The sequence below is a fragment of the Apodemus sylvaticus genome, chromosome 13 (genome assembly GCF_947179515.1).
Source record: "Apodemus sylvaticus chromosome 13, mApoSyl1.1, whole genome shotgun sequence".
NCBI classification, from domain to species: domain Eukaryota; kingdom Metazoa; phylum Chordata; class Mammalia; order Rodentia; family Muridae; genus Apodemus; species Apodemus sylvaticus.
In genome coordinates, this window is record NC_067484.1 from 26,608,654 (window position 1) to 26,635,573 (window position 26,920).

General features: G+C 41.3%; 1 pseudogene; it reads left to right on the forward strand.

Moving 5' to 3' along the window:
- The first annotated feature begins 20,840 nt into the window (after positions 1–20,840).
- LOC127663972 (60S ribosomal protein L7a-like) lies at positions 20,841–21,631 on the forward strand (annotated as a pseudogene).
- Positions 21,632–26,920: the final 5,289 nt, after the last annotated feature.

Sequence of the window (26,920 nt, forward strand, 5' to 3'; positions counted from 1 at the left end):
GTGGAAAAAAGACAGCCTTTTCAACAAATGGTGCTGGTTCAACTAGAGGTCAGCATGCAGAAGAATGCAAATTGATCCATTCTTATCTCATTGTACTAAACTCAACTCTAAGTGGATCAAGGACCTCCATGTAATACCAGGCACACTGAAACAAATAGAAAAGAAACTGGGGGAAACCCTTGAGGACATGGGCACAGGGGAAACATTCCTGAACAGAACACTAATAGCTTATGTTCTAAGATCAAGAATTGACAAATGGGACCTCATAAAATTACAAAATTTCTGTAAGGCAAAGAACACTGTCAAAAGGACAAAACGGCAACCAACAAATTGGGAAAAGATTTTCACCAACCCTGCATCTGATAGAGGGCTAATATCCAATATATACAAAGAACTCAAGAACTTAGACCCCAGGGAACCAAATAACCCTATTAAAAATGGGGTACAGATCTAAACAAAGAATTTTCACCTGAAGAAATTTAGATGGCCGAGAAACACCTTAAGAAATGCTCAACATCATTAGTCATCAGGGAAATGCAAATCAAAACAACTCTGAGATTTCACCTCACACCAGTCAGAATGGCTAAGGTTAAAAACTCAGGAGACAGCAGGTGTTGGGAGTATGTGGAGAAAGAGGAACACCCCTCCACTGCTTGTGGGATTGCATGCTGGTACAACCACTCTGGAAATCAGTCTGGCAGGTTCCTCAGAAAACTAGACATGACACTTCCGGAGGACCCTGCTATACCACTCCTGGGCATATAACCAAAGGATTCCCTGGCATGCAATAAGGACACATGCTCCATTATGTTCATAGCAGCCTTCTTTATTATAGCCAGAAGCTGGAAAGAACCCAAATGTCCCTCAATGGAGGAATGGATACAGGAAATGTGGTATATTTACACAATAGAATTCTACTCAGCAATTAAAAACAATGAATTCATGAAATTTTTAGGCAAATGGTTGGAACTGGAAAATATCATCTTACGTGAGGTAACCCAATCACAAAAGAATACACATGGAATGCAATCTCTGATAAGTGGATATTAATTAGCCCTGAAGCTCTGAATACCCAAGGCACAATTAGCATAACAAATGACTCCCATGAAGAATTAAGGAGAGGATCCTGATCCTAGAAAGGCTTGATCTAGCATTGTAGGGGAGTACCAGGACAGAGAAAAAGGAGGGAGGTGATTGGAGAATGGGTGGAGAGAAGAAGGCTTATGGGACATACGGGGAGGGGGAAACTTGAAAAGGGGAAATCATTTTGAATGTAAACAAAGAATATAGAAAAATAAAACACACACACACACACACACACACACACATATATATATACATACACACACTTATATATATTTCTTATATATATAAGAAAATGTCCCCATAGGCTCATATATTTGAATTTTTAGTTCCCAGTTGGTGGATTACTTAGGAAGGATTGTTGGGGATGGCTTGAAAGAGATTTGTCACTGGACGTGGGACTTTGAGTTACAAAAGCCCAAGCCCAAGTCTTATTATCTCCGCCTTCATTTTCTAAATAGATGTAAGCACTCAGCTACTGTTTCATTGCCCTGCCCGTCTGCCTGTCTGCCTGCCTGCCTGCTGCCTGCTGCCTGCTGCCTGCTGCCTGCTGCCTGCTGCCTGCTGCCTGCTGCCTGCTGCCTGCTGCCTGCTGCCTGCTGCCTGCTGCCTGCTGCCTGCTGCCTGCTGCCTGCTGCCTGCCTGCCTGCCTGCCTGTCTGCCTGCTACCACAATAACCACCATGATAATTATGGACTTGAAACTCTAAGCAAGTCCTCGATTAGATGCTTTCCCGTCAAAGCCATAGAACAGTAACTAAGACACTTGTCTTTGGCAATCTATTCTTATCATCAAATCCATAGCAGTGCCAACTTCTAAAATCACTACCATGAAGGCACCATGTTCTAATGTCACTTCTCCTAAAGACCATTAAAAAATTCTAGATACACACACCAATCCACAAAGCCCTCTTTTTGTTTGATTGTTTGTTTGTTTGTTTTTCAAGATAGGGTTTCTCTGTGTAGCCCTGGCTGTCCTGGAACTCACTCTGTAGACCAGGCTGGCCTCAAACAATCTGCCTGCTTCTACCTCCCAAGTGCTGGGATTAAAGGCATGCACCACCACTGCCCAGCTTCCCTCAATTTTCATAACTCTTACTTTTACATCAGTTAAATTACATTGCACATCACTTTGAGGTGATTATGGGCACTTTGATCCTCTGCCATCCATTGCATTCATGTAGAAAAAGGCCAGCTATAAATATAAATGAGCACAGATAAATCCATTTACCCACACCTAGATCTAAGCATCTAGATACTTAAGAAAGATTTTAACATCAAAGTTGGTTGATTCCTTCATAATTGCCAAATTCGGTATAAATGGCCATTCAGCCCATGATTCCTGTCTTGTATGTATGTGCCTGCTTTGAAATTTCTTTCCTAATCTCACATACTGAAACATTCCTTATTCAACTCCCCTTTGCTTCTATCTCCTGCTGTAGAGAGAAATTAGACACCACCAACCAGAGTCTCACCATTCCAACAGCAAGATACAAACTATCAATGCCTAGCCTGCCACTATCACTGTCTCCAGCCCCCAACTATTTTCCAATTTAAAGTTAATGTCATCTCTATGTTGATCCCATCCCCTGTATTTTTTAGAACCTCTACATTAAAAAATTGTGTCCTTTGACTACACAAATATTTCCTTTATATTTAAATGTTTCCCCAATGTTTTCAAGCAGTTTCAATTCACTCCTATTGAAAAGTAAAACTCACCTGGACCATCACAGTCTCTCTGCACCACTAAGTCTTTGTACTCGGCTTTTAAGCCAAACTCTTAAAATAAATATTTTCTCTATTTCCTTGCCTTCCACCTACCTCTGAACCTTCCTGAATCTGACTTCTGTTACCATTATACCCTGAAACATCTCACAAAGGCCACTTTCTTATTTCCTAGGCTTCCAAGCAACACTTAGCTTTCTCCTTATTTAAATGTTGTTCATTCAGGGAAATAGCCCATGTTTCCAGTTTGTCTTTGAACAATCTCTTTCCTCAGAACCCAGATGTCCTTCAGCAGAGGGATGGATACAGAAATTGTGGTATATATACACAATGGAGTACTATTCAGCTATTAAAAACAATGAACTCATGAAATTCAAATGGATGGAACTAGAAAGTGTCATCCTGAGCAAGGTAACCCAATCACAAAAGAACACACATGATATGCACTCTCTGATAAGTAGATGTTAGGCCAAAAGCTCAAAATAAACAAGTTACAATTCACAGACCACAGGAAGGTCAAGAAGGAGGACTAAAGTAGGGTGCTTTGGTTCCTCTGAGAAAAGGAACAAAATCCTAATGGGAGCAATAAAGGAGACAAAGTGTGGAGCAAAGACTGAAGGAAAAGCCACCCAGAGACTGCCCTCCCTGGGGATTCATCCTATAAACAGTCACCAAACCCAGACACTATTATGGTCCACAAGAAGTGTATACCAAAAGGAGCCTGTTATGGTTGTCTCCGGAGGGACCCTGCCAGAGTCTTACACATACAGAGGCAGATGCTAGCAGCCAACCATTGGACTGGGCATGGGGTCCTTAACGAAGAGTTAGAGGGTGGCCTAGAGGAATTGAAGGAGTTTTAAGCCCCATGGGAAGAACAATGATGTAGACCACCCAGATGCCCCAGGACTCCCAGGGACTAAACCATCAACCAAGGGATACATATGGTTCCAGGCAAATATGTGGAAGAGGAATACCTTGTCGGGCATCAATGGGAGGAGTGGTCCTTGGTCAAATGAGGGTTCAATAGATGCCCCAACAAAGGGAAATCGAGGTGGGGGAGGTGGGAGTGTGGGTTTTCAGGGAGGGGGCAAACCAGGAAAGGTTTTAGCATTTCAAATGTAAATGAAGATTATATTCATTAAAAAATATCTCTTTCCTCCTTCTGACTAGAAAATATCAGATTTCCCCGAGTGTTTTCCAGTTTTTCTCATTATCTCTTTCCTCTCTTCTCTTCTGTGTGTATTTTCATAAGCCCCCATTTCACCACTCTTTAAATCCCTTAGATGACATTGTCCATCATTTTGTGATACATACCCTTAATTACTATCTCTAAGCATGCAAATAATCAACTATTTTCTTTATCCATGGCCCTCAGAGCTGCTCACCAAATTCCATGCTATACTTTTGACTGCCAACTAGATAACCTATGCTCAAGCAGCTCAAAAGCATGTCACTCTCAACTTGTTAAGATCATAGTATAGTCTCAAAAATGTGTATTGAATGAATGCTTCAAATAATGACAATATTCACCCGAAATTCCATTTGTGCAAAACAAATAAATCCAGAAAAGAGTGAGCATATGGAAAAACCTAAATTCCTAAGCTGCAGATTTCTGTGAATGGGAAGAAGCTACAGAACAGATTGATAGATGATTATCTCTATCAACTTTAAGAACAGTTAACTAATAATAAAAAAAATACGGGTAATTTAAAAGAAAGTACTGTGCTTGCTCCAGCAGCACAGACCTTAGGTTCCAGTCCTGAGGCCTCTGGCAGGAGCCCTCAGATCTCTGCTTCGGGATCCAGAACAGCCTGGGCTGCAAAGCCACATCACCAGGTCCTGCAAGACACAAGAGGGGCATCCAGGGGGCCGGCTGGGAGGAGTCAGTGTGCTCTGGTGAGTCCAGCCGGCCCCAGAGGGAGCCTTCAGGTGTCTGCTTCAGGATCTGAACAGCCTGGGCCACAGCACTTGGTCTCCAGGAAGTGCAAGAGGCCTGGTGTGGACCCGGAAGCAGACTGGGAACACACAACTTGCTCTGGCAGCACGGAGCTTAGGTTCCAGTCCTGAGGCCTCTGGCAGGAGCCCTCAGATCTCCACTTTGGGATCCAGAACAGCCTAGGCTGCAAAGCCACATCACCAGGTCCTGCAAGACACAAGAGGGGTACGGGGGGGGGGGGGCACGGGGGGCCAGCTTGGAGGAGTCAGTGTGCTCTGGTGAGTCCAGCAGGCCCCAGAGGGAGCCTTCAGGTGTCTGCTTCAGGATCTGAACAGCCTGGGCCACAGCACTTGGTCTCCAGGAAGTGCAAGAGACCTGGTGTGGACCCGGAAGCAGACTGGGAACACACAACTTGCTCTGGCAGCACAGAGCTTAGGTTCCAGTCCTGAGGCCTCTAGCAGGAGCCTTCAGATCTCCTCTTCGGGATCCAGAACAGCCTGGATTGCAACGCCTTATCTCCAGGTCCTGCAAGACGCAAGAGGGGCATCCAGCATGCCGGCTGGGAGGAGTCAGTGTGCTCTGATAAGTCCAGCAGGGCCCAGAGAGAGCCTTCAGGTGTCTGCTTCAGGATCTGAACAGCCTGGGCCACAGCACCCTGTCTCCAGGCAGTGCAGGAGGTCAGCTGTGCACCAGAGGCCACCTGGGAAGAGGCAGCTTGCACTGGTGAGTCCAGCATTGACAAGACCAACTAACACCAGTGAGAACTAGATGGCAAAAGGCAAACACAGGAACAGGAACGTCACTAACAGAAATCAAGGCAATATGGCAGCATCTGAACCCAATTCTCCTTTATCAGCATGTCCTGGATACCCCATCACACCAGTAAAACAAGATTTGGATTTAAAATCACTGGTCATGATGCTGGTACAGGAACACATGAAGGACATACTTAAAGAAATTCAGGAGAAAATGGATCAAAAGTTAGAAGCCCTTACAAGGGAAACACAAAAATCATTGAAAGAAATCCAGGAGAATACAAAAGCCATTAAGGAGGAAACGGAAAAATCACTTAAAGAACATTGGTCAACAGGCTGAGGTCATGAAAGAGGAAACACAAAAAGCTCTTAAAAACTGACAGGAAAGCACAAAAAAGAAAGTGAAGGAGCTAAGCAAAACCATCCAGGATCTAAAATCAGAAGTAGAAACAACTAAGAAAACTCAAAGGGAGACACATTTGGAGATAGAAAACCTTGGGAAGAAATCAGGGGACATAGATGCAAATATCAACAACAGAATACAAGAGATAGAAGAAAGAATCTCAGATGCTGAAGATACCATAGAAACCATGGACTCAACAGTTAAAGAAAATGCAAAATGCAAAAAGCTTATAACCCAAAATATCCAGGAAATACAGGACACAATGAGAAGACCAAACCTAAGGATTATAGGCATAGATGAGAGTGAAGATTTACAACTTAAAGGGCCAGTAAATATCTTCAATAAAATTATGGAAGAAAACTTCCCTAACCTAAAGAGAGAGATGCCCATGAATATACAAGAAGCGTACAGAACTCCAAACAGACTGGACTAGAACAGAACTACCTCCCGTCACATACTAATCAAAACCCCAAATGTCTATAATCCCAGCACTTGGGAGGCAGAGGCAGGCGGATTTCTGTGTTTGAGGCCAGCCTGGTATACAGAGTGAGTTCCAGGACAGCCAAGGCTACACAAAGAAACCCTGTCTCAAAAAAACAAAAAGAAAAAAGAAAAAAAAGAAAAATTACAAAGTTTCTGTAAGGCAAAGGACACTGATAAAAGGACAAAATGGCAACCATCAAATTGGGAAAGGACATTCACCAACCTTACATCTGATAGAGGGCTAATATCCAATATACAAGGAACTCAAGAAGTTAGACCCCAGTGAACCAAATTAAACCTATTAAAAAATGGGGCACAGATCTAAACAAAGAATTTTCACCTGAAGAAATTCGGATGGCCGAGAGGCACCTTAAGAAGTGCTCAACATCATTAGTCATTAGGGAAATGCAAATCAAAACAACCCTGAGATTTCACCTTATACCAGTCAGAATGGCTAAGGTCAAAAACTCAGAAGACAGCAGGTGTTGGCAAGGATGTGGAGAAAGAGGAACACCCCTCCACTGCTGGTGGGGCTGTAAGATGGTACAACCACTTTGGAAATCAGTCTGGCAGTTCCTCAGAAAACTGGACATGATACTTCCAGAGGACCCCGCTATAACTCTCCTGGGCATATACCCAAAGGATTCCCTGGCATGCAATAAAGACACGTGCTCCATTATATTCATAGCAGCCTTATTTATAGTAGCCAGAAGCTGGAAAGAACCCAGATGCCCCTCAAAGGAGGAATGGATACAGAAAATGTGGTATGTTTACACAATGGAATACTACTCAGCAATTAGAAACAATTAATTCACAAAATTTTTAGGCAAATGGTTTGATCTGGAAAATATCATCCTAACTGAGGTAACCCAGTCACAAAAAAATACACATGGAATGCAATCTCTGATAAGTGGATATTAATTAGCCCAGAAGCCCTGGATACCCAAGGCACAAATCGCATAACAAATGACTCCCATGAAGAAGTATGGAGAAGGTCCTGATCCTGGAAAGGATTGACCTAGCATTGGAGGGGAATATAAGGACAGAGAAAAAAAGGAGGGAGGTGATTGGAGAATGGATGGAGAGAAGAAGGTTTATGGGACATATGGGGGGGGGGATCTGGAAAAGGGGAAATCATTTGGAATGTAAACAAAGAATATAGAAAATAAAAATATAAAAAAAAAAAAGTACTGATGTCTAAAACTAAAAGAACGCTGGATATGGAGGGCAAAGGTGACACTGTCCATTTGAAGATGGAATAACTTGCTAATACCCATTTGTTCATAGTCAGGAGTGAGTATGCAGTTAATGCTCTTTAACTAACTGCAGCCCCTCATATGCCAATTAAAATCATGTTTTATGGTTTTCAATCCTTTAAAAAAATAACATAAATACATTTTGTAGTATTGGGTTGAAGAGGAAATATTAGAAGAATTCATGGTCTATAAATACATTACATATATCCTAATACAAACTTAAAGTTTAAATTAATTATTCTTCCATTTTTCTCTATCACTTCTCTCTCACTCTCTCTCTCTCTTTCTCTCTCTCTCTTATACACACACACACACACACACACACACACAAAACCAAAATCACTTTGAGAGCTTGCTAAAGCACAAATCACTTTGTTCCCTTTCCCATTTGTCTTTAAGAAACATAAACACCTATGTCTCTGCTGTCCCCAAAAGGTGATGAAAACAACATTCCATCACCTGACATCAGAACAAGAAGAACTACTGAATCTCAAAGTCTGTCTACTAAGATAGCAAGACATAATGGCACCCCAATAAGAACAAGTATTTCTAGCATCCATATTTTGGTATTTGAAAACCACTCAACATGCAGAGGAAAAAAGACATGAAGAATTTATGGGCAAATAGAGTTTTAAAAAGAAAAGAATAAAACTGGAACGTGCTTTTGTGAAAGAATGTAAAGAAATGCTCTGAGAATCTAGGGACATGTCAAAAAGATGTGTGGGGGAGGGGTGGAAGTCAACCTGGTGAAGAAAAAGAGGGATGGAGGGTGAGCCTCCTTAAGCTCCTGCAACTCCTTGAAGAATCTTGGTCCGCCTGACAAGGTATTCAATCTAAAATGGCTCTGGGAACACAGGAGAGACAACAAAAAGAAACCAAGGCCATGGTGTGGCTGCTTCCCCCTTCTTCACTAAAATTTTAACAGGTAATGTTGCTCTTCCCACCCTGACCCCACTCCTAAATTACCTCATCATGCAGGGCTTTCATTGGCGTACAATGATAGTGTGTTGAGATATGATTGGCAGAGGATTTAGAGGCTCTGGATTGGCTCAAACACTTTATATAAGCTTTTGCGCTGGGCAGTAAACTCAGATCTGCACCCTGATGTTGGTCTCTGGACTCAGATTTCCTGGGATTCATCATGTGATTCTAAAGCCTCTCACTCCCCATCTTCAGTTCTGTTCCTACACACGGACACCAGCTTCAAGGAAAGTCTTCTAGAGGTATCAATTCAGCATAAATAAAAAGGAAAAAAAGAAAAAAGAAGAAAAGATAGTAACTGACTGTAAAATAGAAATCCATATGTATGGAGCAATATGGTTATAGTTGTAGTGGACTCCTATCTCTCATCACTTATTAACATATAATGTCCTTCACAATGAACCTCACAGGAGAGAAATGTACAAGGTACCATATTAACTTAATAATGCAACTTAATACCCCTACAAAAGTGACACTTTGGGTCCACTGAAATATTGCAACATGCAATTTATTTAATGCAACATACTAAACAATTTAAAAGTACACACAGTCTTACTCAGAGAAAATGCTGATGAACCCATATCAAACGGCTGTCTGTGATAATAGTGATTTACTTAAAAAGTTTTTTTTTCTAATTATAAAAGTAGTCAGGACTGTGGTATTTAAGAGAGAGGGCCTTTCTAAGTTGAGGAAAACTAAATGAAATGTGAAGTCTGAATGGGATCCATGGCATTAATAGGACAGCTGGGCTCTGTAGGGCAGGCTGTCCAAGTACAGGGGCATAGCTGCTAATTGGGACCACACACTGATGACATAACCCTTGTGATGAATAGCCTCCTATGTGTTTAAGAAAAACTGGCCATATATCTAAAACTTAACACTCAAATGGTTGAAGGGAAAGGATAGTAGTAATGGATATACCTATTTCTAGAAAGAGCTAGAAGAAAGCATGTGTAAAAAAAACTGACAAAGATAGTGGGTCTGGAAAGTTGTAACAATTCTGCACACTGACAAGATATCAAAAAGTAAAATTCAGAATTAAAAAGTCCAGAAAAAAAGATACAAATAGAAATATCGACCTCTGGGGGATGTCAAGGACAGTGATGTTCCTGACCAAACTGCACTAAAAACACATTAAGGGACACAACGGCCTTGATGTAAGACTTTGACATTTCACAGATGGTGTGGGTCTGAATCAGAATCCTGATGTAAACTCCGTTTCTCTGCAGCAGAGCATGGATCCTTCAAACCTACATTTATTTTCAGGCAGAGCAGTAATGGTGTTATTGTCATTAACATTTAAGTGCTTACCCATTCCAACTGTGAATTGTAATTTGGAAGGATTTTTCTTTCACACTCTCTCCCCCCTATTAACAGCTTCGTTTTGTGACAGAACATGAAATGTGTGGCATCCAGATGGAGAAGTCAATTCTACTGCAGGCTTAGAAAACACCTAATCGCCCCTCATTTAAGCTATCTTATCATTAGGTTTGTTTTTTCTTGTCCTTTGAGCAGAAATAAATATGTTTCTGGGGAAAAAACAACTTAAAAGGTACATATTGCTAACTCCCGTTTATCTTCAGGATTTGTTAGAGTTCCCTCATAATCATGCAGACAAGTTTTCTCATTCCACTTGCCAAAACACAGGTTCCTTATGACTTGTAATGTAATAACATTCAGTGAAAAACAATTTTACAGCCCCATCCAGCCATATATCTTTTAACATTACACAAAAATAAACTCTGGTTAGTCACCACTTAAACAGAGATGCTTACATATAGGGTCACATATGCAATCGTCTTACATGTCCCTTTGATCTGTCTGTGAGATTCTGCCCTTTGCTTCTGTGCTTTTGTGTCTGTAAAACACATTTCTATAAATGTTCATCATAGCATATATTTGGGAATCAAATGCACAGACATGTAGTTACCGGCTGGAACAAGATGTCAGCTGAGACCCTGCCTCTTGTAGCTGTTGTGGTTGCTTTTCTTAAGTTAATAACATTTAATACCTTCATGGTGTTTAAGGTACACATTAGAGATTCTATCCTTCAAATGTTCTCATCCTGTGTCCCTAGTTTAAGTAAATTTTTCTAACAAGTTGTCCATAAAGAAACTTAGAAATTACAGAAAATGTCACTTTCCTTCTTCCTTTTTGTGGTTTGGATGTAGTTTGTCCCTGGGAAAATTTATATTGAAAATTACTTGTCTCTATAACAGTATGAGAAGAAAATGGGGTCTTTTAAAGTGTAGTCATGATGCTACAAGTCTCGTGAATAGACTACCAGCTTTCTTGACAGATTGAATTGGGTTTTCCTTAGAAAGAACTTGGTCCCATGGAATTGAGTTAGTTTTCTTGAGACTAGAGTAGATTTTGTCAAACTGAGTCCCCAACACCCCCACCAAGCCTCCATCACTTATACATGTTCTGTACACATCTGGCATCTTCCATCTCTCTACTGTAAGTTGACACAATGTCCTTAGCAGGAGCCAAGCAGATATTGGAACCATATTCTGAGACTTCTAGAACTATGCACTAAATAAATCTTTCTTTTATAGATTCCAAAATTTATATATTTTGCTATGGCAATAGAAAATGTACTAAAACACCCTTATATCCATTTCACAAATGACTACTCATATCAGCTTAGGGTGAGAATAATTTGGTACGCAAAGGGAACAGAGCAAGAATGGGGAGAGCAAAGAACTTGTGATTTCAGGAGCTAGGAAACTGATGGTGGTGGTCAAAGAGATTCAAGAAAACAGAAAGCCTCAAGGCAGTGGCTTCTTATGAGAGAGCAGCACAAAGCTGTCAACAAGCTCAATGCCTTATCTCCCATCAACACCATTCAACCAGGAAGCTACATACCTTCTCTAAGCTTCAGTTACTTCTATAATAAGCTTCTATAATACAAGGGTGTTCAGTATCAATTCTAGTGAAGGATCCGGTGGTCAAGTTCACAGGGACTCCTTTGAGTAGAAACAAGGTGTGATCATAAAGTTATAAAACCGATTTCCATCACTAGTTTTGACCCTGAGGAAAATCTCTGAAGAAAACCTAAGGAAAATATCTAAAGATTCATAACAGTGCTGAAATGTACGAGGGGCTTTCCAATGAGACATTTTTTTTAAGTGGAAGAAAACATTTTTAAACATAACTGGTATTACTTGCTTTTCTTGTTGTTAGTTCCAAATGCCTGACAAAAATGAGTTAAAGAAGGAAAGGAAACAATTAAGGGTAGACTTTGTGAAGGCGTGCAACAAAGCATGAGGCAACTGGTCATACAGCATCCAGTCAGAGAGTGATAAATGCTCAGCTTTTCTGTGTTTTATTTAGTCCAGAAACAGCCTACAGAATGGAATGGTGCTGCCCTCACTTAAAGCAGGTCTTCCCCATGCCCCATGGTGTAGATCTACATACCTGACTGGGTCGTAAAGGAATAAATGAAGAACAGAGACACAGACACATGTACAGGAAATCAGCGGTCAGGTAGGCTGTGTACATGTTGATAAAACATGCCCAGCAACCTGGGAACTCAGCATGCTTGCTCTGTACAGTCATGCAGGGGTGGTTAGCTAGTCATGGTAAAGGTATCTACAGGCAATCAATATCAAGTTGTAAACATCTGTAAGAAGAAAGCCGCAGTCCCTAGTTTTTACACACACATTGGTCAAGCATTCATAAACACTTAAACCAAAGTAAGGCTATGTATTTTCTAGCCTGATCTTTGGGAAAGGTTTTGCCTATTTCTCATAGCTATAAGGCATCAGTCCTGGACAGGGCCAGCTCATGTCAAACAATCCACACTCCTTCAGAACTGCAGTCACTCCCTACAGATCTTGTAACCTCAATTCAGTCTTGAAACTCCCTAACTGACATGTCCAGAGGTTTGTCTCCTAGGCAATGCCAGGTCCTGTCACACCAACAAGCGAAGTTAACCGTCACACATTTGTTTGCATTAAAATCAATTGCAGTTGCTGAAAGTGTATTTATCAGACGCATGTGATGCAGAAAATTCACTCCATCATATGAATCACACAGGACTTTACTCTGTACACATTAGTTTGGGAAATAATGAGTTGAATAAAGCCTCTTTCTGGGCAGTATTTTCTTTCTTTTTTATGTACTAATGTACCTGTGTCTCTTCTGGTAGTACAAGATGCCTGGCCAGTGATCTGACTCAACTTTCACAAAACATCTCACATAGAACTGAGATTCTCTTGTTGATAAAAGACTGTGAATGAAAGAAACAGAATCAAACTCTGTTTTGGGTGAGCTATTTTTCAAAATATGGATTAAGATACATAGAAACTTTATAAAACTTATATAACAATTTAAAATGAGTTAATAACATAAAGATCATAGTCATAGATAATATGCTTGGCATAAAGTACGTGCCTAGAAAAGAAATTCAAGACTTAAGAACTTGGAAGGTGGAAAATTAGAATAAACTTGTATGCAAGGCAGAAAGGACACTAATGGGAACATTCCAAGAAAGTATGAAAGACAATTTTCAACCAGCAGTCCATTCGGCACCTTGCTTAAAACCACACAGAATCAGATCTGTTCAGAGATCTAAATTGTCTTTAGAAATAGCTTTGTTACCCTAGTAATACCTTACTCATAAAAGAAACAACTCATAAAATATCTAAACCAACATATTAATTCCAACACAGTTTTAGTGAGGAACTTCAATGCCCCGCTGTTACCAACAGATAGGTTACCACAACAGAAACTAAACAAACCCACTAACCTTAAATGGCATCATAAATCAAATGGATCTAAAAGATATCTACAGAACACGCCACCCAAATACTGAAGAGTGCACATTCTTTTCAAAAACTTGTGTAATGTTACCTAAAATTGACTACATATTAAAACACAAAGCAAGTCTCAATTCATATAGCAAAATTAAAACAACAGCCTGCATTCTATCTGAACACAATGGTATAATGCTAAATATCAACAGCAATAGAAACTACTAAAAATGCAGAAGCTCATGGACACTAAATAATAGAGAATGATCATTAGACATTTCAGAGACCCAGGTAGAACCAAACATGACTCCGAATGATATTCTGCTATTCTGATATCATGATATTCTTAGATTGGTATCTAAAAAACAATCATCATAATAAGAGTGTCATCCAGCAACTAATAGGAGAAGATACAGAAACACACAGCCAAACACTATGCAGAGCCAGGGGAGCCTCCCCTGCACATGGGGTGAAGGACGGATTATAAGAGTGAGATAGTTGAGAACACAACACATAGAATCAAATAAGCAGGGCTTATAGGGGCTCACAGAAGCTGAAGGAACAGTTTTGGATCCTGTATGAATCTGAGCTAGGTCCTTCACATGTATTTCATAGTTGTTAGCTTGGTATTCTTGTGATAGTCCTCAAAGTAAAGTATGAGATGTCTCTGACCCTTTTGCCTGCACTTGGGACCCTTTTCCTCCTACTGGCTTATTATGTCTAGGCTTGGTTTGTCCCCATTCTTATTGTAAGTTATTCTTCCCTGTTCAGTGGATAACCCTTGGAAGCCTGATATTTTTTATTATTATCATTATTATCAGTATCATCATTATTATTATTCCTTTTCCTCCTCCTGCTCCTCTTCCTCATCCTCCTCTTATTCCTCTTCTTTTCTTTATCATTTCTTGAAAAGAAATGGAGGAGTGGAACTTGGGGAGAGGGAAGGTGGAGAGAAGTCTGGGAAGAACTGAGAGAGGAGAAACTGCAGTTGGGATGTAATGTAAAAGAGAAGAATAAAGGAAAAGAACTTAAGAGGTTCCTGGAGAGCCACTGAGTCTCAGCCCACCATAGAAACCTGCAAAGTCTTGTTCTGCTGTAAGCAAAGAGTTCATCAGCCAAAGATGATCTCCCATTTGCCACACCCTTTCGCTCTGGATTGTTACCAAAAGGTGATGCCCACAATGGGAGCAGATTTTCACATATTGATTAGTGCAATTAAGATAGTTCTTCAATTAAGTCTCCTTATATGACTCTAATTTGAGCAAGTTGACATTCAAACCAACTCAATGCTATATGTGAGTGAAATTTATAAAGAATGAACTTGAAATTAAAGGTAACAATGAAATGCAAATGTATGGAATAAGTTTCTAGTTCATTCTATTAAAGAAAAAATAAATTATCATTTGTTAGGAAGCATTTATTGAGGGCCTCAAGGGGAAAACAAACTGTCATTTGTTGTCATAGTGAGCTGCCCTACAAAACTAATCCAAGATGTAGTGGTTTAGGACAATCACCATTAATGTGCCAGTATCCGGGTTGAGTGAGGTAGGCTGGCCCAAGCAGGGATCACACCATATCTTTCAATCAGCTGCAGTTCAGATGTTCCAGGATGGTGGGGGTCTGATGGGATGACAGTGATTTGGGCTCCTCCTGTGTTATGGTTTGTATATTAGAAGATGTGGCCCTATTGGAGCAGGTGTGACCTTGGAGTAAGCGTGGGCTTTAAGACCCTCGTCCTAGCTGCCTGGAAGTCAGTATTCTACTAGCAGCCTTCCGATGAAGATGTAGAACTCTCAGCTCCTCCTGCACCATACCTGTCTGGATGCTACCATGTTCCTGCCTTGATGATAATGGACTGAACCTCTGAACCTGTAAGCCATCCCCAACTAACTATTGTCCTAATAAGAGTTGCCTTGGTCATGGTGTCTGTTCACAGTAGTAAAAGTATAAGACATCCTGTGATACCCTCCAGAGTTTTCATGGAGGAGAGCAAGAAAACAGACTCTGGTGAGCAAAATAAAAGAGAGGTGCTTTTTCCAGCTTCCATTAATATGCCATTTGCCTATGTTGGTCACATGACTGCAGTGGACTAGAAGGAGGAGGTATGGATTCTAGCTCTGCTGTGGCAGAAACTGCAAAGAGAACAGATACAGGGCAATCGGGGAGTTAGCATAGCAGCCTGGTCTACTGCAGATGTTTGGGATGGATGGATAATGCTCTGAGGGTTTTCTCTGCCTTATGCATCTCTCAGAGCTTCCTAAGTAACTTCAAAACTTTTCTGTGAGGGTGTCATTACTATCTGCATCCTATAGAAGAGGAGGCTAAGGCTACTAGAGGTTAATTATGTAGCCTCTGTCACTAATTGGCATAGCCTATATTAAACATTGGTATGTCCAATTCTCATGGATTTTTGTTTCAATTTAGACTTCAGAGAAAATTATTTAAGGTTAAATTAAAAGGTCAATTTAAAATTAAAATTTTTAATTACAAAAAATATGATAGAATTTCGTATAAATCCTCATCCTTAGTTCTATATTTCTGGAAAGATGTTTCACATCTATTTCTTTATAATATTTGATAATGTTTGGTGTAAGCACACCATCTTGTTTGCAAATCCTTTCTAAGTATTCCTTTAAAAATAGGAAACCCATATTTCTTGACTTAGAAATTGGGGGATACTATTGAGTTTCACACACTTAGCAAATGACTGTTTACGTATATGAGGAAATGTGCTGCTTGGGATGGTTTACACACAGGGATTTGGGAAGGCATCTAATGCGTCCTCTAAACTGTAAAGCTCCTAGCATGGTCAGAAGACCATTGCATTGAATATCAGAAAACAGAAAGTGGGACAGTCAGAGCCATGCTGTTTGCCAGCACAGTCCATTACATTCTGTTCCTTACTGCAGTGCATTTATTACCAAGAGTAATAAATCATTGTGCAGTGCAGAGAAATCTGACCTCTGAAACAGAAGGACTGGCAAGACCGAGCACATGGTTAGATGAAGACAGTAGTCACACAGTTAAGAAGTTGTAAATCACTTTGGCCAGTGGCATATTTCAGTTTCCTGTCTCACGATTTGCTCCTTCTACACCCTGTAATGATATTCCTTGGCTGGTGTTGGATTACTCAAGTCTGCCTAGCAACAAGTTCAGGAGGCAGAAAGAAAAGTTAAATACATAGAGCCTTGATTTAATATGTCTTAGAGCCAGAAAGCTCACTGTACTAACAAAAACAAAAAAAAACATATTGGAAGGGTTTTTTTTATAAAGCCCAAAGTTTATCAAAACCACAATGGAGAATGTTGTGTGGGCAAGGCTACATTAGGCAATTTCCAGTTTTAGGTATCTTATTAGTTCCACACCCAAAAGCACTGATCCTTAGACTCCCACTCAGATGCCATCCCTATAAGCTAAATGCACTGACAGCCTATGGCAAAGAATGAGCCACTACTATACTTCACAGACTTTCCCTACCCAGGCTAGAATTACATCAACTTGACACAACCTAGAGGTTGTGTCATCTAAGAGGAGGGAATCTCAGTTGAGAAAATGCTTCCATAAGGCTTGATCAGACAAACCTGTAGGACATTTTCATAACCACTGAATGAAGAGCCAGGACCCAGCCTTCTGTGGAAAAGGACACCAGTGGGTTAGTGGTCCTAGGTTCTATAAGAAAGCAGACTGAAAGGATCTTCACCCACCTGCATCTCAAAGAGGGCTAATATGCAAAATTTATAAAGAACTCAAGAAGTTAAACACCAACAGCACCAAATAACCTGATTAAAAAACAGGGCACAGTACTAAACAGAGAATTCTCAATAAAGGAATCTTGAATAGCCAAGAAGCCCTTAAAGAAATGCTCAAAGTCCTTATTCATCAGGGAAATGCAAATCAAAACAACTCTGAGATTCCAATCTACACTGGTCATAATGGCTAAGAGCAAAACTCAAATAATAGCACATGCTGGTGAGGCTGTGGAGCAAGGGGAACACTCCTCCATTGCTGGTGGGAGTGCAAACTTGGACAACCAGTTTGGAAGTCAATTTGGCCATTTCTCAGCAAACTGGAAGTAGTTACACCTCAAGACCCAGCTCTACCACTCCTGGTAATATACCCAAAAGATGATCTACCATCCCACAAAGACAGTTGCTCAACTATGTTCATAGCAGTTCTATTCATAATAGCTAGAAACTGGAAACAACCTAGATATTCTTCAACTGAAGAATGGATAAAGAAAATGTAGTACAGCTACACAATGTCACACTATTGAACTATAAAAAAACAAACACAACATGAAGTTTGCAGGCAAATGGATGGATTATGAGAATAGCATCCTGAGTGAGGTAATCCAATCCAAAAAGGACATACGTGGTATGTACTCATAAGTGGATATTAGCCATAAAGTACAGGATACCCATACTGCACTCGACAGACCCAAGGAGGCTGGACAGAAAAGAGGGCACAAGTAAGGATGCTTGAGCCTCCCTTGAAAGGGGGATGGAATGGTCATGGATGACATATGGAGGGAGGGAAATGGGCAGGAGAGGGGAGCTGGAGAGAGTGAGGTGGTGGCCACGTGGCTATTAGAATGAATGGAAATCTGCAACTGATGGGAGTGGGGGAGGTAGGAGGCATCTCCAGGAAGAGACAGAGACATGAGATAAGGGAGGTGCCCAAGAATCAATGAGAGGGACCTTAGCTGTGACTCACAGCATTGGGACTATGGACCCTAGGGAGGCTACCTACTGTGGCCAGGCATGAACCTCAGGGGAACAACAGTGACACCAACCCACCCACAAAATTTTCAACTTAAAACTTTTCCTGTCTACAAAAAAAAATGCAGGGACTGGGGATGGAGCAGAGACTGAGGATTGGCCAACCAATAACTGGCCCAACTTGAGACTCATCCCATGGGCAAGACCCTGACACTACTAAAGATACTCTGTTATGCTTACAGACAGGAGTCTGGCATGGCTGTTCTCTGAAAGGCCGAACCCACTAACTGACTCAGACAGAGGCAAACACTCACAGCCAAATGTGAAAGGAGCTTTGGGACTCTTGTGGAAGAATAGAAGGAAGAATTGAAGCCCCTAGTGGGATAGGAACTCCACAGGAAGACAGACCAACAGAGTCAACTAACCTGAACCCTTGGGGCTCTCAGAGAATGAACCACCAACTAAAGAGCATACATGGACTGATTCTAGGCCTCCCTACACATATGTAGCAAATGTGCAGCTTGGTCTTCATGTGTGTCCCGAACAACTCAAACAGGGACTATCCCAAAAGCTGTTACCTGTGTCTGTGTGTTTTTCTAGCTGGGCTGCCTTGTCTCAGTGGGAGAGGAAGCACCCAGCCTCACAGAGACTTGAAGTGCCAGAGTAGCGGGATACACAGAGGACCCCCACCTACTCAGAGAAGAATGGGAGGGGGATGGGGGAAGGATTGAGGGAGGGGATGACTAGGAGGGCAATGATCTGGATGTAAAGTTAGTATATTTAAAATGGTTTGATTTAATAATAATAATAATAATAATAATAATAATAATAATAATAATAGAAGAGATAATGGGGAGAAAGGAAAGCAGGCTGAGAAATCCATGAGGAACAAGCCAGTGAGCAGCTTTCCTGCCTCCAGATTCCTATCTGGTCTGAGTCTCTGCCTTGGCTACCTCAGTGGACTATGATTCAAGGTATGGAAAGTAAATAAACCCTTTCTCTCCAAGTTGCTTTCAGTAATGGTGTTTCATCACAGCAATAGTAACACTAGTGAAGAGAGTCCTTAAATCTTCCAATGAACTCACGAATTTGCCCGGATGGAGGCAGCATTTGGATGCCTGCCAGAGAGATAGATGAAAAACACACCCACCCAGAACTACAATCCAATGCTGAACGGCAAAACATGTCCAACTCTTCCTAATATATGTATATACATACATATGCATATAAATATACACATACACATATACATCATATACATCATATACATATACATCATATACATATACATCATATACATATACATCATATACATATACATCATATACATATACATCATATACATATACATCATATACATACACATACACACACATACACATACAATGTATATATATATTTGTGTATATGTATGTATATATGTATATATATATGTATGTATATGTGTGTGTGTGTGTGTGTGTGTATATATATATATATATATATGTGTATATATGTACCAAAGCCAAAAAAGCCTGAGACAGGGTAGAGCAGGAAAAAGGAGACAGAGCAGGGATCAGCCTCCCTTGGTCCCAAGTCCTCAGAGCCATGTCTGCCCTGGGCTTGGAGGCAGAGAGCTGATCAGACATTAAGCTGCATGAAGATTGAAGGTTCCAATTGGCCTAGACAGGACTCGCATTGTTAATAACTGAAAGTGACTGGGAAGCTATAGGATAAAGCTGAGATGTCATGGAGAAATAGAAAGGAAGGTGCTGCTGAGTGTGCCTGAGGCTGTGATTGGGGGAAATTAATATAGTTTCATCTCTGCTCCCTTTTCCCATCAGACTCTTCGATAAACCCATTACTCTTACCTGGGTCTCAATTTGCTCCTGGGAAAGTTGGAGCGCTTCCCAGTGTGACATTCTTGAAGAATCAGACTCATGATCCTAGACGGCTAGGATTTTTATGCATCAACTGGGTCCTCTGATGCTGTGTACAACTTATACAATATCCACACTCCACCTTTAATTCCAGGCTCTGCTGTAGTGTGAATGCCATGAAAATTAATATTCAGATACCTAGGAAGAGAGTAATGAACTTTCCCAGTGTTGGCACCATCCTCCTGGAAGTCACCTGTCAGATCCAGGTGTCCAAACATGATAGCTCTGCTCCTGCTTTGGAATAAAATTAAGCTTCTTGGCCTCTCTATTTCTTCAGACTAATACATACATAATCAGGTTTCTGATAGTTGTCTGATGGATATAGTGAGCTTTAACAATGTTCTCTTTAAGCAGCTAATAATGGCTCCTGTATTGAGTTTTTCTTTGGGGGATGTTTTTAGTTTTTCGTGCAAGGCAATAATGAGCCATTTATCTCCCACTCGTAATTAACAAATCATTTGCTCCCTTCTGCTGTGACTATTATTAAACATTGACAGCAGAACTTTTGTTCTGAGTTCTAATGGAATCCTTTCTCTTGTAAGAGTACAGCTTTTGCGTAAGTCTATAGAAAATGTACCAGTTACGTTTATACATTTGTGACAGTGGTTAAGAGAAATCCTCTATGAAAGTATAAAGTGAATTATTCCTAGTATGTTTTCCTTTCTATATATTCTATTTATTATTCAATGGGTTGCAACTGAGCTCATCTGGTTCTTTAAATGTGTTGTTATAGGTTAAACTAACAAATGGCAGAAGAGGACTTCCATAACCGCTTACTTATCACCCACAATTCCCCCTTCTTTCTCTCTCTACCAATCAAGCAAGATGCCCAAAGGAAAGAAGGCCCAGGGGAAGAAGGTGGCTCTGGCCCCCATTGTCAAGAAACAGGAGGCGAAGAAGGTGATCAACCCTTTGTTTGAGAAAGGCCTAAGAACTTTGGCATTGGGCAGGACATCCAGCCCAAAACAGACCTAACACGCTTCATCAAATGGCCCCGCTACACAGGCTGCAGGGGCAAGCCATCTTCTATAAGCGTCTCAAAGTCCCTCCTGCCATTAACCATCTCACCCAGGCCCTGGACAGGCAAACAGCTACTCAGCTGCTTAAGCTTGCCCACAAGGACAGGCCAGGGACAAAGCAGGAGAAACAAAGGCTACTGGCCGGTGCTGAGAAGAAAGCCGCTGGCAAAGGGGACGTCCCAACTAAGAGACCCCCTGTCCTCTGAGCAGGAGTCAACACAGTCACCACCTTGGTGGAGAATAAGAAGGCTCAGCTGGTGGTGATTGTCCATGATGTAGACCCCACTGAGCTGGTGGTTTTCCTGCCTACCCTGTGTCGAAAAATGGGGGTACCCTACTGCATCATCAAGGGAAAGACCAGGCTGGGGCGCCTGGTCCACAGGAAGACATGCATAACTGTTGCCTTCACACGGGTTAACTTGGAAGACAAGGGTGCTCTGGCTAAGCTGGTGGAAGCTATTAGGACCAATTATAATGACAGATATGACAAGATCTGCTGCCACTGGGGAGGCAACGTCCTGGGTCTGAAGTCATGTGGCTCGCATTGCCAAGCTGGAAAAGGCAAAGGCTAACGAACTTGCCACTAAATTGGGCTAAATGTACACTAAGTTTTCTGTACATAAATATAATTACAAAATTATCTTTAAAAAATGGCAGAAGAGCCAGGCAGTGGTGGTGCATGCCTTTAATCCCAGCACTTGGGAGGCAGAGGTAGGCAGATTTCTGAGTTCAAGGCCAGCCTGGTCTACAGAATGAGTTCCAGGGCAGCCGAAGCTATACAGAGAAACCCTGTCTCGAAAAAAAAAATGGCAGAAGAGATTGTTAGGGCAGTGAGGACTCCCCCACGAAGCCCCAAGCTCCTAAGTACATGAAGAGTTTGCTGAACTGTATCTGCTCACCTAGCTTCCATATGCCTTGCTTCTGGACTACTTCCCAGCTGTACCTCAACAAACTTGGCTCTAGGAACTGGGCGCCCAGGAGCTCAGGCTGGCTCTTCTAGGAAAGAATTCTCATAAGCATCAAAGGTCAATGGACCCAAGAAACCCAGTTGGCAAGCGTAACAAGCATAGAGGTCTACTAGATAAAGTACAAAAAGAAAAAACATCATGACATTATGGTATTATCAGCTGATTTTTAAAAAAAAAACTCATATTTTGGAAGATCAGCCTTTTAAAAGAAAAAAATCCATTCATCTGTGAGCAAAAATAGAGGTGGATTTAATGGGATAGCAATAATTGACCTCATAAATTGGTCTTACATCCATAGTATAATTAGTGTAACATGGAAGCATTACAGGAGTTGTGTCACAGAGGAACCCACAGAAGGTGGACATTAGTGAACCATTGTCTTTGTTCAACCAGAGGCAGGCCATGCAGAGTACAGAATGATCCATTTTAGAGAAGCATAACTTTCTATAAAAGTATACTTGATATGTAAGCAAACACCATTAATGCCTGTTATTTAAAACTGGCGATAACAGAAATAGACTAAGTACGTGTTAACTCAGTAAATAGCTCACAGAAACCTGGACTGTAGCACCCCCAAACTGTTTACAGTATCGTTTGCAAACACCTATTTCTCATCTACGTCAGTGCCAAGAACCCAGGAGCTCATGCTGCCACTTCCAGGAGAGAATTCCCATAACCATCCAAGGTCAGTGGACCCAAGTTATAAATGAGCACAGAGCTATAACACATAAAGTACAAAAATAAAAAACATGAGCTTGGTACTCTGGTCATTAATGACATGCAACTGCTGAAGTTTAGTAACAAGCCAGATGTGTGGGACTGAGCCTATAGATGTCTGAGGTGAAGCCGCCATTTAAGTCACACTTTTGCTCAGAATTCCACAATAGCACCATCCATTCTCATTCCCAGGAGATGACATCCTTGCCTGTCTAGATTGGTGATAGCTGGACCTCACCCGCCAATCAGAGGTTCCGGTGAGTCTCATGGGCTTTCTCATTTTCCAACTTAGAACACTTCTACACCATAACTATCCATCTCCACTGAAACATGTGGTATTTAAAACCAATTTCTCAAAGCTTTCCATTGATTTTTTCCCAAGTAAAACACAAAGAATAAGCAATAAACCCATCATTTATCACTGGTAAAGCACACAGGGAGTGTCACATCTAATTTGGGTGAAAGCTATGCAATAGCTGTGTCTGGTATGAATGCCAACAAAACAGAATTGGGTTTTAGAGCTGAGAGGACCTCCATATTATATTGTACAGCCGAGGCACCTGTTTCCCAGACACAGTGAGGCTTAGGCAAGTGAACGCATTGCAGACCTGGAATTTTTGCTTATGTACCTCTCTCATCCAAGACCTGGTGGTATGTAAGGCTGGCACTATGAACTCTCAAGTTCTCTTTATCATCTGCTAGCGGAGGTTTATGAATCCCTAAAAATTTGTACCTGACTCAAAGTGTATAGAGTAGGTCAACTTCTCCCTCCGGCTCCCATAGTTCTTCAGACTATACAGATTTTCATAAGTGATGTGAGGTTCATAGAAAGACAATCCTCGATCTTTGCCTCCCCACCTTCCCTTGCCAGATTTGATAATGTTTTGGCCATATTCACACTTCATTCTTACATTGTACATTGTCTCTTGCATTGAATGTAAAGGAGTGCTTTTTTTCTAATTAGGACTTGGACTCTAACATGGCAAATGTCCCCACAAGTCACAAGTTTCCTCATGCAACACAGTTGACTTTACAGTGTGCACACTGACCTGATTTCATGAATGTAGTTTTGTGACTGGCACCTAATATGGTCTGAGTGTTTGTGCCTACCCAGAGTTCACAAGTTTAAATCCAAACCTCCAAAGTACAGTCTTTGGAAATAGATTAGGATATGAGATTGGAGCCCACCCTCAGGAATGGAGTAAGCATTTTATAGTAGATACCTGGGAGATCTGAGAACACTATAAAAAGATACAGGTCTGTGAACTACACAGCAGGCCCTAGTGAGTTACAGGATGTACCAGGGCTATAATTTTGTACTTTAGGCTGGAGAACTGTGAGAAATATTTTTTGTTTTATTTTTTTAATAGGCCATCTACTTTACAGCATTTTGTTATTAGGAGCCAAAGCTGAGTATAATACTATCCCATCTGGGCAGTTTCCTATACTAGGCTAATATCTACCTAGATGGCAAGAATATTGGAGTTTGACCCTTTCTGTGGACACTGACTTATGACTAGAAGCCACATCACCCAGGAAGTAAAACAGGACAGAAGCAGAAACCATCAAAAGCTGGATAGCGATTCTGTGAGTGCATTGGGGCAGTCAGGGACGCAAGGAGGGAGGCTGTGCTGTTTGGCTTGGCTTAGCTTTCTTTTGTATTTCTCTTCTCTATGGACCAGGCAACTTCCTTAAAACCGCATAATGTTGACTTAATATCTTCTCCCTTCCTTTTGTTTGTTTCCTTGCCCGTTTGTTTTTTCCTGAAGGTTCTTCCCATAGAATCACTTGCATCCATATTTGGAGCTTCTCAGGTGGTAAAGCCATGCTGGGAAGCCTGCAGTTGGTGTTAGGTATAAACTGCCCTGAGCCATGGAGAGACATAGGGTTGATCAGAATGTGGGGACTTACCAGATCCTTAGAACTGTCTACCACACTTGTAAGATTCTATTTCACTTAGCATTTATAAGGTTCCATTTCTTCACCTCTGAAAAGAAACCCTCAAGGAGAATTGTGAAGAGAATTCAAAGTTATAATGCTGCAAGAAGTTTCTAGGCCAGGGCTGAGAACATTCCCTCTGATTTATTCTAGATTAAGTATGATACCCCAAGGTCAGCATTAAACGTGTTGTGCTCATTATTATATGATCTCATAAAGTATTTGGGATAAGTCCTTCTTTCAACCCTACTTCACTGACAAAGAAACTGAGGCAATAACTTGTCCAATGACTCTTACTTTGTAAATGACAGAGCTTGGATTCGAACTTCAGCGTCCTGCCTTTTCTCTGCCTCGAGGAGCATCGCACTTGCTCCCTTGAAGCTATAACTTCTCTGTCATCTGTATTCTAACCCCCAAGAAGACTCTTGCTTGTCTTTCAATGCTTGCTCACTTGGAGCCCTCTGTAGTTAAATTCACTCCTGTTGCCCTTGGTCTCTATCCCCCTAATAATACCTTACATCCCATGGCCTAGCCTGTGCTAGCTGACTGATGACCCCAGGCTAGCACGGGTTTGATCTGGCCGACAACAGTGACTTTGTGTACAGACAAGCCTTGTGTTTTTAACATATCCTTCGAGAAACTGTATAATTTCATGCTATCAGATGTCTTGGTGGTTAGCAGGAAAAAAAATATTTGTGGCAGAATGCTGAGGGCTGGTATTTCACAAATCCTCCTACTTTAGTGGTTGTCACTTTCTTTCTGTAAGCTATTCCGAGCTGAACCCCTGCTGCTGAAGGATTATGCACCTGATCATTGGGGGATCAATTTTCCATTAGCTCAGCTGAACTGGTCCCATTCAGTCACTCTTCCCATCACAAGCATGAATGTCATTCTTTAAGGCCCCAAGCATGTTCCTGTTTCTGAAAATACCAGGATCTACTTCAGTCTTCCTTAAAAATGAGGCAAAAGGAAGGCAAAGGGAGAGATGGGAAGCACAGATGAGACCCCAGCCTTTCTTCTGCGTCTCATTTTACATTAGCTCACTTGCACAATCATCTAGATTAAGCTAGAGCAGCAAAGGCTTCCCTTTTTCTGCAGCCCCTCGCAGATATTTGTGTTCTGTAGGGGAAATAAAGGTTAGGGAGAAGGTCCTCTGAACAAATGAACTTGTATACGGGACCTTTCATAAGACACACAGCTTATTGATTCTAATCGGAGAGGCAAATTAGAGAGCTCACACTTGACCTCAGCCCTCTTCTACTAGGGCAGAGAGTAAGAACCCAGCGTGGCCCTGTTGTCTGAATTAGAGCAGAACCCCTCCATGGGACATGCTTACTTGGATTATGCATAATGAAATGGGCCTTTTAGATCTCCCTTTTTCCTTCTACTTTCTGTCTCCACGGGGAACACAGCAAGTTCCCTTAATAATCTGAAAATATGCTCTGCAATTCAAAAGAGCATTAGCAGATCACATTTGAGACATAATAGCTAAAAGTGACAGTAAATAAGGCAGAAAACAAGAGTTGAAATGTAACAAAAGAAGGCCCAAGTTAATCACTTCTGATCATGAATTTAAGAGAGGCCGCCATCCTTTTGAGTACACAGTGGCAATCCATTTGGTTAAAAATGCATAACTGTGCACATAGGTACTAAAATAGAGCTGAAGGCTGAAAAAATGGGCGGCAGAACCTTTTTCTCTATAATAGGAACCCAGTGATTATTTCTAGGAACTAGAAAAAAGTGTTTATAAATGTGTCCACCAAAAGATGCTAAAGCCTTAAAGCCTCGTGCTTCAGGATAGAAGCCAGATGGTCACAGACAGGATTAGTCAGGTACAGTCATCTGGGAGTGCAGTGGGCATGGATCTAATATGACTTCCTCATAAGAAGAGAACATGAAGAAAAGTGGCCATGGAAAGACATAGACACTGTGGACAAAGACCAGGTGGTGACAGAGGCAGAAGCTGGAGTGACAGGGCAGTCAGACAAAGGATGTGGAAGACTGTCAGAGCTTGGGAAGGCAAAGCAAAGAAACATTCATCCCCTGAAGGCTCCCCTGAGAACAGGTTGACACTTTGATTTTGGACTAATGGTACCCATGGCTATGAGAAAGCAATGCCCAATGCCCATGAGTTTACATCATCAACTTTGCTGTTACCATGTCAGCCCACTCCAGTAAGGAAATAACATAATACTTTCCAGGCTTTCGTTACTTCATTGTTACTCTTAATAAAACCTACATTTTGTGCCTTTAGAAAGATCTT